Genomic DNA, 14,237 nt, shown 5'->3' on the forward strand with positions numbered 1-14,237 from the left:
GCCAACGACCCATGGAACCTCAGTCCAGGATCAGATGATGTCCCAGCTCAAAGGGCAGCAGAAAGGAGGAAGTAGAGCAGTATTCCTTCTCTTTAGACCTTAGTCTAGCTCTCTACAATTTGGAAGTCCCCCCCCCCCAGAGTCTGGATGCCATGTACACTGATTCATGAATTCTGATGTTGAGCTCATCAGGAAGCACCTTCCCAGAAACACCCAGAAATCATGTTTAACCTGGATACTCCAAGTTAACCATCACAGAGCCCATTCACTGTGATTTAGGAGAAAAATATGAACAGAGACAAATTTGAACCATTCTCCAAGAGTCAAGCATCTTGACCAATACCATAAGCAAGTATAGACAGAAGCATTTATGAACTCGGGAAATGCAATTTCAAAGCAAATGTAGTGGGATTTTGTTTGTTGCTTATATCACAGTTGAGAACTTAGCTACATAGGCATTTTGCCTCTCATGACAAAGCAGATTTGATATTGAATGTTATTGATCAATAACCTTTCAAGGTGCAACTTAGGGGGAGAATTTATTTTTCTTGGCATTTCAGGGTGAGGGAGGCATGGCAGCTAGGGTCCGGTGTGGTAGGAGCTAGTCACAGTCCCTGGGATCAGGAAGCAGAGAACAAGACTCAGCCTAGAATTCTTCCCAAGCTCTAACCCATAAGCTTGCCCCAGTGACCAACTCTATCTGGTCCTCACTCCTTAAAAGTTCAACAACCCCTTATCCTTAAAAGTTTAACAACCTCCCAAAACAGCACCACAAGCTAAGGACCAAGGAGTCAAATACAAGATTCTGCACAGGATACTTCATAGTCAAACTATGACAATGTTAAAATAAATCTGTGAAAGGGTAGCATCCAGGGTGGATATCTGGATAGGACAATGGTACTATGGTATCATATCATCTCAGGGCCCTACTGGAAACTCCTGTTCATATACAGTTTGCTCTCCACAGGCTTTCGTCTGGAATATGCATGGTCGGTGCAAAGGGACAATGGCAGACCAACCAGCCTCCATTTCTGGGAGATCTGGAAGAAAACAGACTAATATAGGTTAGCTGGGAGGCAGGGAGGTTAATAGGAAGAATACTTAGGAAAACCACCAGTCAGTGACTTGCTTGCCACAGAAGTATGAGGACATGAACTCCATCCCCAGGACCCATACACAAAAACTGGGTATGATGGCACACTTGTAATCTTGGTGTCTGGAAAGCGGAGACAGGTGGACCCCTGGAGTCTCCCTGACCAGCCACTCCAGCCTAATCAGCAAGTGACAAACTGTCTTAAAAAACCATGTGGACAGCATGTAAGAACCAATACCTGAGGTTGAACTCTAGCCTCACATGAGCACACTTGCACATGTGTGAACAAGTATACACATACACAAGAGATGAAAACATAATACTCTCGACTCGATCTTAGCCAAAAAGCTGAGATCATATCACAAAAGCCAGCACAAGACTAGCTAGCACACAATACGAGTCTCGGTGCTGTTTCTGGGATGTTGGTTTTACAATTGCAGACCCAATGACCTTAATTTCTCCAGAAGGGTCCACTCCCTCACCTCCCAGGAGGACTTCTTTTCCCTGGGCTGCTACCTCCCTGGAGGCAGTTTTCTTCACAGCCCAGTTTCTTTCAAAGAACCACCCCCTCTCTTCCCACAAAGGCAAGGAGGCACCTCACGCGCGGACCAAGCTCACTGGCAGTTTGTTCCTTAAGCTCCAATTTCGTCTCTACCTCTGGCATTGCTTTTGCAGTGGGGATTAGATGCCTTGGGTGGCCGCACCTCCTGCCCAGCAGCCGTGCTGATTTCTCTGGAGAATCCTGTGTGTCGCCCCATGCCGACAGCCCCTTGTTTTAGCACTGGCTAATCACCAATATGTTCTGTTAAGTGAGACCCGTAGATGCTGATTGCATTTATTGCATAAATTACTTCATTATTAAAATCAGGTCATTGGAGCCCCCCAACCATTACCATGAAGGCTATTAACATAATTTCATAAGCTAATAAATCAAGCAAAGGAAGAGAATTAAAGGATTCTTGGTGATAAGTGTTTCTTCAGAGATTAAGGAACACAATTTTCGGATGCATATTTTAACATTTCATGAGTGGATTCACACAAGAACAGATTCTCCTCTCTGCATATGCAACTCACTTCATCTTCTCCATCCCTCGGCCTTCAGAGTTCATTTCAAAATGAAGGCTTCCCGCCCCTTCAAATAACTAAAGCAATTTTCAGCTAAGCCTACCAGCTCTGTGTGATATGCTACCTACAAAATTCTTACTCTTTCCCCACTATATCACAAAGGTTTTGGGATAGGGAAGCAGCATCAAGGTAAAGTTGAAAGGGAAAAAAAAAATACCTTGGGTTGGTCTTAGATAATGCGATTTTCATCTAGGTGAATTTCAAACATATTCGAGTCTTAAGAGGTTCTTGTGCGGTTCTAATTATCACTCTAATTACAGTACGTACCGAGGTTAAGTGTTCTTATCAAATGGTGCATTAAAAATGGGTTTTATTCCCAGGTTGGATGTAATAGCTGTGATACTGGCCTGAACACACAGAAATGGTTCCCTGCGTTCATTTCACTCGCCAGATTGTGGAAGACACAGAGGGTCACAGCCATCATTATCCCGTGCGATGACGTTGCCTGGAAACGGAGATACGTTCCAGCGTAAATTAGACTCTAACAACTTCATCCTGTGTGCAATTTGTGTAATGTTTTTAGCAAATAGCAACTGATGGATCATAATTGAAATCTGTGGAATGCTGTGAGTGAGCACAGTGTGTGTTTCGTAGGTGAGTCCAGAAGCCGGACAGTGGCTGTGTGGACAAGGGTGACCACACCTAGTTCTCCTACAGTCGGCAGAGACTTCAGTATTTTATCCACGCCCCAACCTCTCATGTCTGCCTCACTAAAACTCTCCGTCAGTGTCTTGATGCCCTTAGAATAAAATACATAGCAGCACACGTCTCAGCATGGCCTATGAGCCCACATGATCTAGCCTGCCCTTCTTAGTCCAATCTTATCTCAGCGTTTCATCACTGTCCTTTAATAGTGCCATTTCCTGCCTGTGGTATGGACACTCTGCTCTGTTCTCTGAACACATAAACTTCCTTCTTTCTTCAGGTCTTTGTCTAGAGCCCCTTCCTCCAGGAAGGCTTCCATGGCCTCCCTGATAAGATCAAAGCTTTCTGACCTGTGATGACATTGTGTATGTCTCCTTTGTATATTTTTCATGGTTACAATTTTAAATTCCGAAGTGTGGTTATTTAAAAATCTTGATCACTTTTCCTAGTTAACAAAACAAAAACATTTAAAAAAAAAAAAGAGCTGGGTGGCGGTGGTGACACACGCCTTTAATCCCAGCACTCGGGAGGCAGAGCCAGGCAGATCTCTGTGAGTTTGAGGCCAGCTTGGTCTACAGAGTGAGATTCAGGACAGGCACCAAAACTACACAGAGAAACCCTGTCTCAAAAAACAAAAAAAAAAAAAAAAAAAAAAAAAAAAAGAAAGAAAGAAAGAGAAAAGTGTGTTAACCTATCCAGCTTTCATTTCTTGACTCTTTTGCCCTATTTTTCCTTCCTTTGGAGGTAAGTATTGTTCTCTCTTTCCAGCACCAGCACCCCTTTCCCATTGGTAAAACCAAAGATAACATAGTACACATTCTAGATCATGAGTCTACCCCCACTTCAACTCTAGACATGGGTGGTCTACACCAAGACATAGTAAAGAGCCTCTTCTCTCCTTTGGTAGCTGCGTTCTATTCCACTGGGCGACTGTTCTGTTTGTGGAGCCAGCTTCGTGTATGGGCTGTTATGGTGCTTTCTGTCTTTTACTGTGGCAAATAATGCTGCAGTCATGTGTGTGCACGTGCATATGTGTGTACGTGTGTCTATGTTGTGTGTGTGTGTGTGTGCTGTTAGCCATTTTTTTCCGTTGCCATGATACAGAAACTGACGAAACTCAAGTTACAAAAGAGAGAGTTTGTTTTTGGTTTAATGCTCCAGAGAAATAGAGTCCATCATGGTGGGGAAGGCATGGACATGGCAGGACACTGACCTGGGTGACTAATAACTGTACCGGAAGTGGGGGCAGGAATTAGAGCTAAGCTAGAAACCCGCAAGCCCTGTCCCTGATGAGGTACTTCCTTCAGCAAAGCTGTATCTTCACAGCATTCCTCTCTTAGAGGTTTTGTGGTCGTGATAAGCACCATGACCAACAGCAGCTTGGGAAGGAAAGGGTTTATTTCATTGTACAAATCTCAGGTCACACTCCACCACTGAGGGAGTCAGGGCAATATCCTGGAGGCAGGAACTGAAGTAGAGGCCAAGTAAGAATGCTGCTTATTGGTTTGTTCCTCATGGCTAATAAGTCTGCTTTCTTATACCATCTAGAACCATGAGTCCAGACCATGGAACTACCCACAGTGGGCTGGGTCCTCCTACATCAGTTGTTAACAAAGAAAATGGCCAGCAGGTTTTCCTATAGGCCAATCTGATGGAGACATTTTCTCTATTGAGGCTCCTCCTCCCAGATAACTCTAGCTAGAGTCAAGTTGACAAAAAACTAGCAAGGACCCTTCCAAAACAGTAGCACCATCTAGAGATCAGTGTTCAAATACATGACAGGAGCTAATGGGGGAACATCCTTCATTAAAACCACAACAGTATATGTGTGTGTGTGTGTGTGTGTGTGTGTGTGTGTGTGTGTGTGTGTGTGTGTGTGTCCACAATTATTCTACACATGTGCGTGTTATATGTAGAGGAATTATGCATTACCAGGATTGATTTACCAGGTCAAAGGATAAATACATCGTAAATTCTATAATAACAGCCATATTAGGCAGGCTCCATCAATTTCTTTTCTCTGTCACTGGTCACAATGTGACCACTGGAACAGCTTAAGAGAGGCACGAGTCCTTTGGGCTCACGCTCTCAGAGGGGTTTAACCTATCACAGTGTGACAGGCATGGTGGAGCAGCTCATGGTGGCAGGACCACGTGAAGGGGCTGTTCACATGGGAGCAGACCAGGACTCAGAGAAAGAGAGGGAGAACAACCACAGTGAGTGCCGCTTTCCAAAGCCTGCCCCAAGTGTGCCTGCTAGGTCCCCAACTCCAAAGGTTCCACGGCTTCCAAATAACACCTCCACCTGGGAGCAAGTGTCCAAAACAGGGGCCTGAGAAGGACACTTCAGATTCAAAGTAGCATATGTGTTTTTCTTGGAAGGCATGTGCAAGGCTTTCTGTCTACCAGAGTAGAATTTCTCTGAAGGCAGACATGTATTGTTGTTGTTGCTATTGTTTTATAACCCTGTGAGTTCTTCAAGAGGTCATCTCTAAGGCATCTATGGCATCCATGGGAAAATTTAATTCTAATTTAATTTGTACAAGGCTCCAAGGAGGGTAGCAAGTTGTCTAAAATAAGAGTCACTTAGTGTCGCATGATATTGTAGTTTTACATTCATAAAAACATTCATGTATGTCTTTTCAAAGGTGCTACTCTACGTGTGCACATGTGTGTGTGCTGTGGGACGTCTTTCTGTACCCTGTGAATATGCGTTGCTCTGATTGGTTGATAAATAAAGCTGCATTGGCCTATGGCAGGGCAGGATGGAGCCAGGCTGGAAAATCCAGAGAGATAGTGGAAGGAGAAAGGAGAGGAAGGAGACTCTGCGAGCCGATGGCAGGAGAAGCAAGATGTGAAAATACCGGTAAACCACGGCTACGTGGCAAAGTATAGATGTACAGAAATGAGTTAATTAAGATGTAAGAGCTAGCTAGCAAGAAGCTTGAGCCATTAGGCCAAATAGTTTAAAAATAATATAAGCCTCTGTATGTTTATTTGGGACCAAGTGGTGGATGGGAGAGATTTGTCCCGACTGCAGGGCCTGGGCAGGACCCGAGAAATCTTCCAGTTAAATGTGTGTGTGCGCGTTCACACATGTGCACACGCCATCATGTACTGGTATCAAAAGAGAGGGAAAGTGGTCAAAATTGAACAATGAGGGGCAAGTGCCCTTCTCCTTCAACAAGCAGGCTACTCAACAGTGTCTGTGCTGGTGGCGTCACAGTCAGTACTGAAGGATGACTGAGGGAGCTGACCACTATGCAGCTGGAAGCTAAGATAGGCCAGAGGTAGCAGCAGGGGCAGAGTGAGCCAGGGGAGGACCCCAAAAGCTTCAGTGAAGTCAGAATGTACCAAATGGGCAATTTGAACTGTGACTAGCTGGACTTAAAACATGTAAGAAGTGGAAACTGGTGGCCAAGACTCATGCATGATTCTTCTACCAAGAATTAACTGTTGATGGCAGTGCACATTAAAATAACTTTGTGGCATTGATATCTCTCCTTATTTGAGCTATCCCAATGTGGCATTACCCCACAAAGCAAACTACCCAAGAACACTTTTTCTAAACTGCAGTCACCGGGGCATTGCACACTGGTGGAGAGACTGAGTCTAAACAGGAAAGGGATTTGGGCACACAGCCCAGCCAGTTCCTTTCACAATTCTTTCTCTTTCGTGCCTTGTTTTACCTGCCCACTGAGTCCACTGCCTAGTGGAAAAGCTGGTTGTGTGTGGAGAATGGGCTCTTGCAAATGGAGTATCTGTCTTCACCATCAACTCCTCAGTACTTCACAGGGACTTGAGGGAGAAATTAAACTTTCAAATTTTCTGCAAAGAAAAACAACAGAAACAAGACTTCTTCCGAGGCTGTGTGGCTCAGGCTGTGAAAGACGAGATTGCGCACGGGGTTCTTTGTTTAAATAAACAGCAGTATATCTACCATGTCCTGCTAGATATGTAGTGTGGGGCTACAGACTAAGGTCCCTCTCTGATACAAATGACGGCTCCTCAAAGCACCAGTTCTTTGGGTAGTATTACTGCTACAGTTAAAAAAACAACAAAACACCCCAAAACTGTTTCTTGCTACTAAATCTTTCCATCTACTCTTCCTAGTGTGTGTAGTTTTGAATGTTATGCAATGGCCACCCGCTTTTTCCTAGGGCTCTTTTCTCACCTCAGACTTTTAACATTGAAAGACGTCTCTTCCTCGGGGTTATAAGTAATCCAATCCCCTCGTTTACACATGAGAAAAATTGAGGTTTCAGGACAAGATTGTGCTCAAGGTCACAAGGCTAGCTGAGGTTTCATGAAGTATTTTCAATCCTTTTTATGTCTGCAGAGCAGATTAAAGAGAAATGTTTCCTCCCCGTCTCTTGTGTCCCCCAATTGTTCCAGATGAGGCCTCTTTGAGTCCTGAACATGGTACACAGACGTATAGCCATATCCAACTTACCAAACCGTGTTTTTTTTTTTCTTTACTGTCTCATCGTTATTTATTCTTTCTCACTTTTCTTGTCGGCTTTTGGTGCACGGGCTGAATTGGTTGTTCTTTGCACTGGGTATGTGTGAAAATGTCATGTGTTAACAGTTAATTAGTAGCGTTTTCGAGAAGTCAGCCTGGCTAATGTGCTCAAGCCTCTACATGTCAGCCATGCTGGAAGCAGCTACCGCTGGCAGGGCAGCGAAGCCCAGCGCAGTAGGGAGGGCAGGGAGGTTTCTGAATGCTGCCAGCACTGGTTTTTTTATTTTGTTTGTTTTGTTTTTGTTTTTTTTTTTTTTTTTTGCTGGGACTGACTGCGAAGTTACTGGGTTGATTTGGGGGCTGAACAAACTGCACAGCTGAAGGCCCTTGGCTAACTCAGTGTATCTCCGACCTCTACAGATACCTACATGGGACAAACTGACGGCATTGGAAAGGGTCAGCCGATACACTTGCAAAAAGAGCTAGGCTGTTAGGAAAAAGAGGCTGACATCGTGACTGCTACGTAATGTCCCAACCATACCGCCTGTGTGGTCAAAGTTATATGTGGCTAACCTTTCTTTCCCTTAGAGTTATCAAATAGCACTTTGTGGGGGTGGGTATCAGAAGCCTAATTAATAGAATAGAGAGGTTATAAAAATCCAGATATTCTTGTCTGGGTTTAGTTAATTAGTTCATTGGTTGATTTTTTTTTTTTTTTTTTTTTTTTTTTTTTTTGAGACAAGATTTCACGTAGCTCAGGTTGGCCTCATACTTGCTATATACCAAAGGATGGCCTGGAGCTCCTAATTGTCCCGGCCCTCTCAAGTGTCACAGTTATACCTGGGCCCCACCATAGTCAGCTTTAAAATCCACATCTCTGTACATAAGTTTTCTATCCAGCCACTGTCAAGATAGCATGTAAATAAAACATCAATGCTTTATGAGATGCTTCCTGGGGGATTCTTATTTTATCTTCATCGAGATTAGTTATGATGAGGTACTTTTCAACTGTAGATTTAGGAAATTTAGAATGGGACGTAAGCTTGACTTCCTAGCTTCAATTTCAACGTGGAAGAGAAACTTAATGAGTTGAAACAATCAAGTCTTTAGCCCCAGTTCAATATGCACAGGCCGGTGCTTAGAGATGTTGGGATTAAAACTTGGGCCTGTGATTCCGGACCTTATACAGTTCACGCAAATGACTCACTGAGCACCTTCTCAGGACCAGGAGAATCAAACCCTTCTTACATTCCTCTTCTGAGATTGTCCCTCGGGGAGGGGTGGGGGACTACCACTTTTATTCCAATTTTTTTTCTTCCTAGGGAATAGAGAAATGTTTAAACTCTTATCTCTGGTGCTTAATGAAAACAAAGGGACACTAATTGTCATGCAGAATGCAAGGAATGTAATTGGTTCCACGATTACTCGGTGCTCCCAAAAGACAAACCAGAGGGACCTCTAACTAACCATAGCAAATTCAAAAAATGATTATGCCTCCAATTCCTCTCAAAGACATCCTAAGAGTCAGCAGGACAATGGGAAAGCACACGGAGTCAGGACGACAAGAGAAAAGAGGAAGTGAAAACATTCCAAAGGCTAAACAGAAGGCAGATGGGCGATGGCTGATGCAGAGACAGGAGGCTGCTTGGGAAGAGACTGAAAGCCAAAAAGCCAAAAGCTGGCTTGAACGGAATGACTGAGTTCTGGAATACCTCAGCACTAGAGGCACCAGATGCCTCAGCAGGAGTGTAGGCTGAAGTGAAAACAAGAGGATAAAAGCTACTTAGGAGTAGTTTGAGCCTCAGATTTTCCCTTGATATCTGGCACCACCAGCCGCTCTCCCCTCCCTGCTTGGCCAAAGAATGGAGGCTTATTCCCAGAAGAGGTTGACTGGCAAAGTCAGAAGCTAGGGAATGCTGGGCAGAGCTAAAGACATTTGAAAGTAAGGACACTTGTGGTGGCATTGTGTTCCCCAAAATATTGTGCACCCAAATAAACTTATCTGGGGTCAGAGAACAGAACAGCCACTAGATATAGAGGCCAGAAAATGGTGGCACACACACCTTTAATCCTAGCCTTCTGGAGGCAGAGATCCATCCGGAATCTCTGTGAGTTTAAAGCCACACTGGAAACAGTCAGGCATGGTGACTCATGCCTTTAATCCCAGGAAGTGATGGCAGGAGGCAGAAAGGTATTTAAGGCTTGAGGATGAGGAACTAGAGCCTGGTTAAGCTTTTAGGCTTTTGAGCAACAGTTCAGCTGAGATTCATTCTTGATGAGGACTCAGAGGCTTCCAGTCTGAGGAAGCAGGATCAGCTGAAGAATTGGCAAGGTGAGGTAGTTGTGGCTTGTTCCGCTTCTCTGATCTTCCAGCGCTCACCCCAATAACTGGCCTTGGGTTTGTTTTTATTAATAAGACTCTTTAAGAGTCGTGCTACAGACACTAAAGAAGCAGTTGTAAGGCAAATAGCCTCCATCTCCTCTTGCTTCAGGAGTGCTAGCAGCCAGGATTAGAGATGAGGTGGTGGGCGAAGGCGAATGTCTCTAGTTCTGCTGTGTGAACGTGAACCGTCTCCCTTGACTCAAGTGTTGGAACTCATTGTTCCTAGGTGACGACCATGTTTGGAGAGACTGAAAACTTTAGGAAATGGAGCCTCCCTGGAGGAAGTGGGTCACTAAGAGGTGAGCCTTGACATTTACAGCCTTGCTGTACTTCCTGGACCCCTGAGATGTGAGCGAGCAGCCTTCTGTTCCCACTGTCACCCCTACAAGCTAACCTCACAGCCATGTCGTCTCCATTGTGGTGGACTGAACTCTTCACACTTAAGCCAACATTTGCTCTGTTTCTTAAGTTGCTTCTTGCCAGGTGATTAGTCACATTGACACAGGGTAAACACAGACTGATGGTGAGGTATCCCTGTGAGTATACAACTGAGGATGTTTCTAGAGAAGACTCATCGGGTGGTGGGGTGGTGGTAGTGGTGGTGATGGAGTGATTCCACACTGATGGTGGATGGCGCCATCCCATAGTCTAGAGATCTAGACAAAATAAAAGGTGCAGGAGAAAACCAGTTGAGTACTTCCTTCCTTCTGCTCCCCAGCTATCACGACACAAAGGGCCCCACATCTTCTCCACCATGATGGGCTAAACCATTTGAAGCCATTCACCAAAATGAATCCTTCCTTCTTATGTCACAGAAACATGAAAAGTAATCAATATAGAAAACTGGTAGCTGAGAAGTGGTGCATTTGCCATGACTTAGCCCCACCAGATGGTTCTTAGGCCTTCAAAATCAGAAAGATGGAGGAGTTTGGTGATACAGACTAGAAAAACCCAGAAGGTTGTAAGCTCAGATTAAGGGGAAATTCTAGTGGGAACTTAGAATACTAGAATGCTGGTAGAAATGCAGATAATGATGTGAGTTCAACAGGCAATTGGACAGAAGGTCATTCAGGTTGCCTTTTGGCAAAGAATTTATCTATATTTTGTATGTTTCTTGGATAATTGGGAAGCAGCTGAGTTTAAAAGTTGTGGACTAGTTAATTCGGCAAAGAAATTTTCAAGACAGCATCGAGGCACGGTAATTGCTGACTGCTTTTACCCAGGTTTACAATAAAAATGGGGAGTAAAAATCAGAGCCAAGGGGATTGGGATGATACACAGTTGACCACAAAAAGGAAGGAAGTGAAAGCTCTGAACAAGGAGAGTGTCATTGTTGAAGACATTAGGGCCATTGAAGAGACACCAAGCACTATGTGCTGGGGGAGTAGGAAAGTGGTTTTATACCCATTGCAGGGCGCAGGGTATAAAACTAAATTTATGTGAAAGATGTCTGTGAGAAGGAAAAGATACCAGGATATCCTGGTTGCATGGATCTGCCTATGGAAGTGTTTCCTGCATTTAGAGATCCAGCCAATCAGGGACCCCCTACATCCATGGCTCAAGGGGTTCCAGCTACTGCTCACGCTGGTGGAAGACTTTGGCACCTATCATCTATTGGGTGCTGATTTTGCAGACATTCCGAATGCAAGAGTCAGAGGAATATGGAGACTTCCTCCAATATTTTTAAGGAAAGGCTGGGAGGCCATAAAATTTGTAGTAGTCAGGGTCCCTCTGGGAAGCCTTGACTAGGAGATGCAAAAAGCTGAAAAGCAAAACCTAAGTCACAGTGAAGACCCCAGGAAATTGGAGACACTAGGAACATGGGTCATCTGTAATGAAAACTATGGGCAATGAATGTAGCCAGCCCAAGTGAGAGGCCATGTAGGCCTCAAATGTTCAGGCCACTAAGGTGGAGATATTCAAGTCAATTGGAGCTCATGTCACACCACCACATGCCCCAGACACTGGACATGGAGTTACAGAATTAAATGCCCTCCTGGGATTTGTCTAACTTTGAATCATCTGTTCCTTGATATGTTCCTGTTTGTTCCTTAAGAGAAACAAGAGAAGTGAGTGTCTGAGCTACCAGCTGGACAGCCCAGCTCTCTAGGCCCTAGATCCTGAGGGTATATCCCATGCCCTCCCACCCATCACAGCCCCATCACAGCAGAGCAATTAAAGAGATATCTTTACAGAGGGAGCCATTATGGGGTTAGGGAGAAACCTGGTGCCAGGGAAATTCCCAGGAACCCACAAGGATGACTCCAGCTAAGACTCCCAGCAATAGTGGAGAGGGTGCCTGAACTGGCCTTCTCCTGTAATCAGATTGGTGACTACCCTAATTGTCATCATAGAACCTACATCCATTAACTGATGGAAGCAGATGCAGAGATCTACAGCCAAGCACTGGGCGGAGCTCCCAGAGTCCAGTTGAAGAGTGGGAGGAAGGGTTATATGAGCAAGGGGGTCAAGTTCATGATCTTTATCACAACTTGATTGGTGATGCACGCCTCCTGGTATGGCTGTGATGGCATTTTCAGAGAGGATACAGTGAAGAGGAAGGTCTACACTGAAGGCAGGTACTACCATTACATAGCCTGGGGAAAAGAGAAAGGAGATAAAGCCATTGAACACAGGCATTCTGATTCTTAGCTTGTGTTATGAACCGCTCTGCTCTACCATATCTTTCTTGCCATCATAGATTGAGCCATCTGAGACAGTGAGCCAAAATCAATCCTCTTCCCTAGTCATTTCTCTCAGGTGTTTTGTTACAGTGGCACGAACAACACTAATACACCATGGTGCGGAGAACACTGGCCATATCCCAATCGATGAAACCTGTAAGTGTGTTATGTCACAGGGAAAGGGTAATCAACATGGCAAATGGAATTTTCTTAGTGTTCTGATAAAAGACACTGCCACAAAACAAGAACAAGATGTTCTTGCACAGGAATATTATGAAGACTTCAAGAGCTTCTAGGACTTAAAAATGTTTTTTAAAATATTGTATTTCCCTGATGGCTAAAGATGGTGAACATTCTTTTTTTTTTTTTTTTTAAAGATTTATTTATTTATTATGTATACAGAAGAAGGTACCAGCTCTCATTACAGATGGTTGTGAGCCACCATGTGGTTGCTGGGAATTGAACTCAGGACCTCTGGAAGAGCAGTCAGTGCTCTTAACCTCTGAGCCATCTCTCCAGCCCAGATGGTGAACATTCTTAAAAGTAATTCTTAGCCATTCATATTTCTTCTTTTGAAAACTTTATGTTCAATTCCATGGCCCACATTTTAATTGGGTTGTTTGGATTTTTGGTAGTTGGTTTTTAGGTCTTTATACATTCAATATAATGATAATGATAATATAATATAATCCTCTGTCAGATGTGCAGCTGGAAACTATTTTCCCCATTCTGTATTCTGTCTCTTCACTTGAGTAACAGTTCCTTTTGCAACGCAGTGCTCAGTCACAGATGGGATATCAATATTACACCCTCCCCAAGGCACAGGGATTATTGCAGGAGAGGGGGGCAGAAAGATTGCAAGAGCCAAAGGTCTGGGAGAACCAGAGTGAAACAGTATCTTCTAATACAATGGGAGTACTGCGCTTGTGACCTCACAGCAGCTGTGGTTGCCTGCCCAAGACCTGCACAGAGGATCAAGCCAGTCAGCATTCCAGCAGGGGAGGGGAGGGGCTCATGAATCCCCACACCAATTTTAGGACTTACTGAGAGTTAATGGTTTTGTGGGAAAGGAGAGTCCTTTTTGTTCAAGGGTGTGGCCCTTGATGGGCCAACCAGGCTCCTGTGAATGACCCCACACCCATGCATATATGCACAACACAAATTGAGTAGGTTATGAGACAGACAGACAGAGAGACAGAGAGACAAAGACAGAGGATGAAGAGACGGAGATGGAGAGAGAGAAGTGAAGTTGTGAGGATGAGGAGTGACAGAAGTGAATCAGGGAGAAGTTAGAGGAGGGACAGTGGAGGGGAAATAGGATCCAAATGCATTGTACGCATGCATGAAATTCTCCAAGAATTAATAAAACATTTTATATATATATGTATATATATATGTGTATATATATGTATATATATATGTATATAATGTGTCGAATAGGAATGCAGAAAAACAAAGTCTTAAAACCTAAAAAAAAAGAAAAAAACAAGTTTTAAGGAAAAATTAGAAAAGTATAGGGCCTCTAAAGAGTATTCAAGAGGGATCTCATAATAGAGCAGAAAAGCTACCAGACTGGAAGAGTCTGTGGACTACGACATGAAGACCTTTACTAAAACACCCTTGTATCTCTTTTCAGAAGTATGGTAATAACTAAGCAATTCTGATAAACTCCAGAGAAGATAATCCGATTATGTGCAAAGGATCAGGTCTCATGGTGGCCCCAGAGCTCTCGCAAAAGCACTGCTTAGAATAGCAGCTACCTTAGCAACTTACAAGAGGCATTACCACCTAGGAACTTGCTCCCAGGCAAGCTGGCCAGCGAGTGTGTAAGTGAGATGAGCATTTA

The sequence above is a fragment of the Peromyscus californicus genome, unplaced genomic scaffold (assembly GCF_007827085.1).
Source record: "Peromyscus californicus insignis strain IS unplaced genomic scaffold, ASM782708v3 Scaffold_8__1_contigs__length_139910024, whole genome shotgun sequence".
Classification (NCBI taxonomy): Eukaryota; Metazoa; Chordata; class Mammalia; order Rodentia; family Cricetidae; genus Peromyscus; species Peromyscus californicus.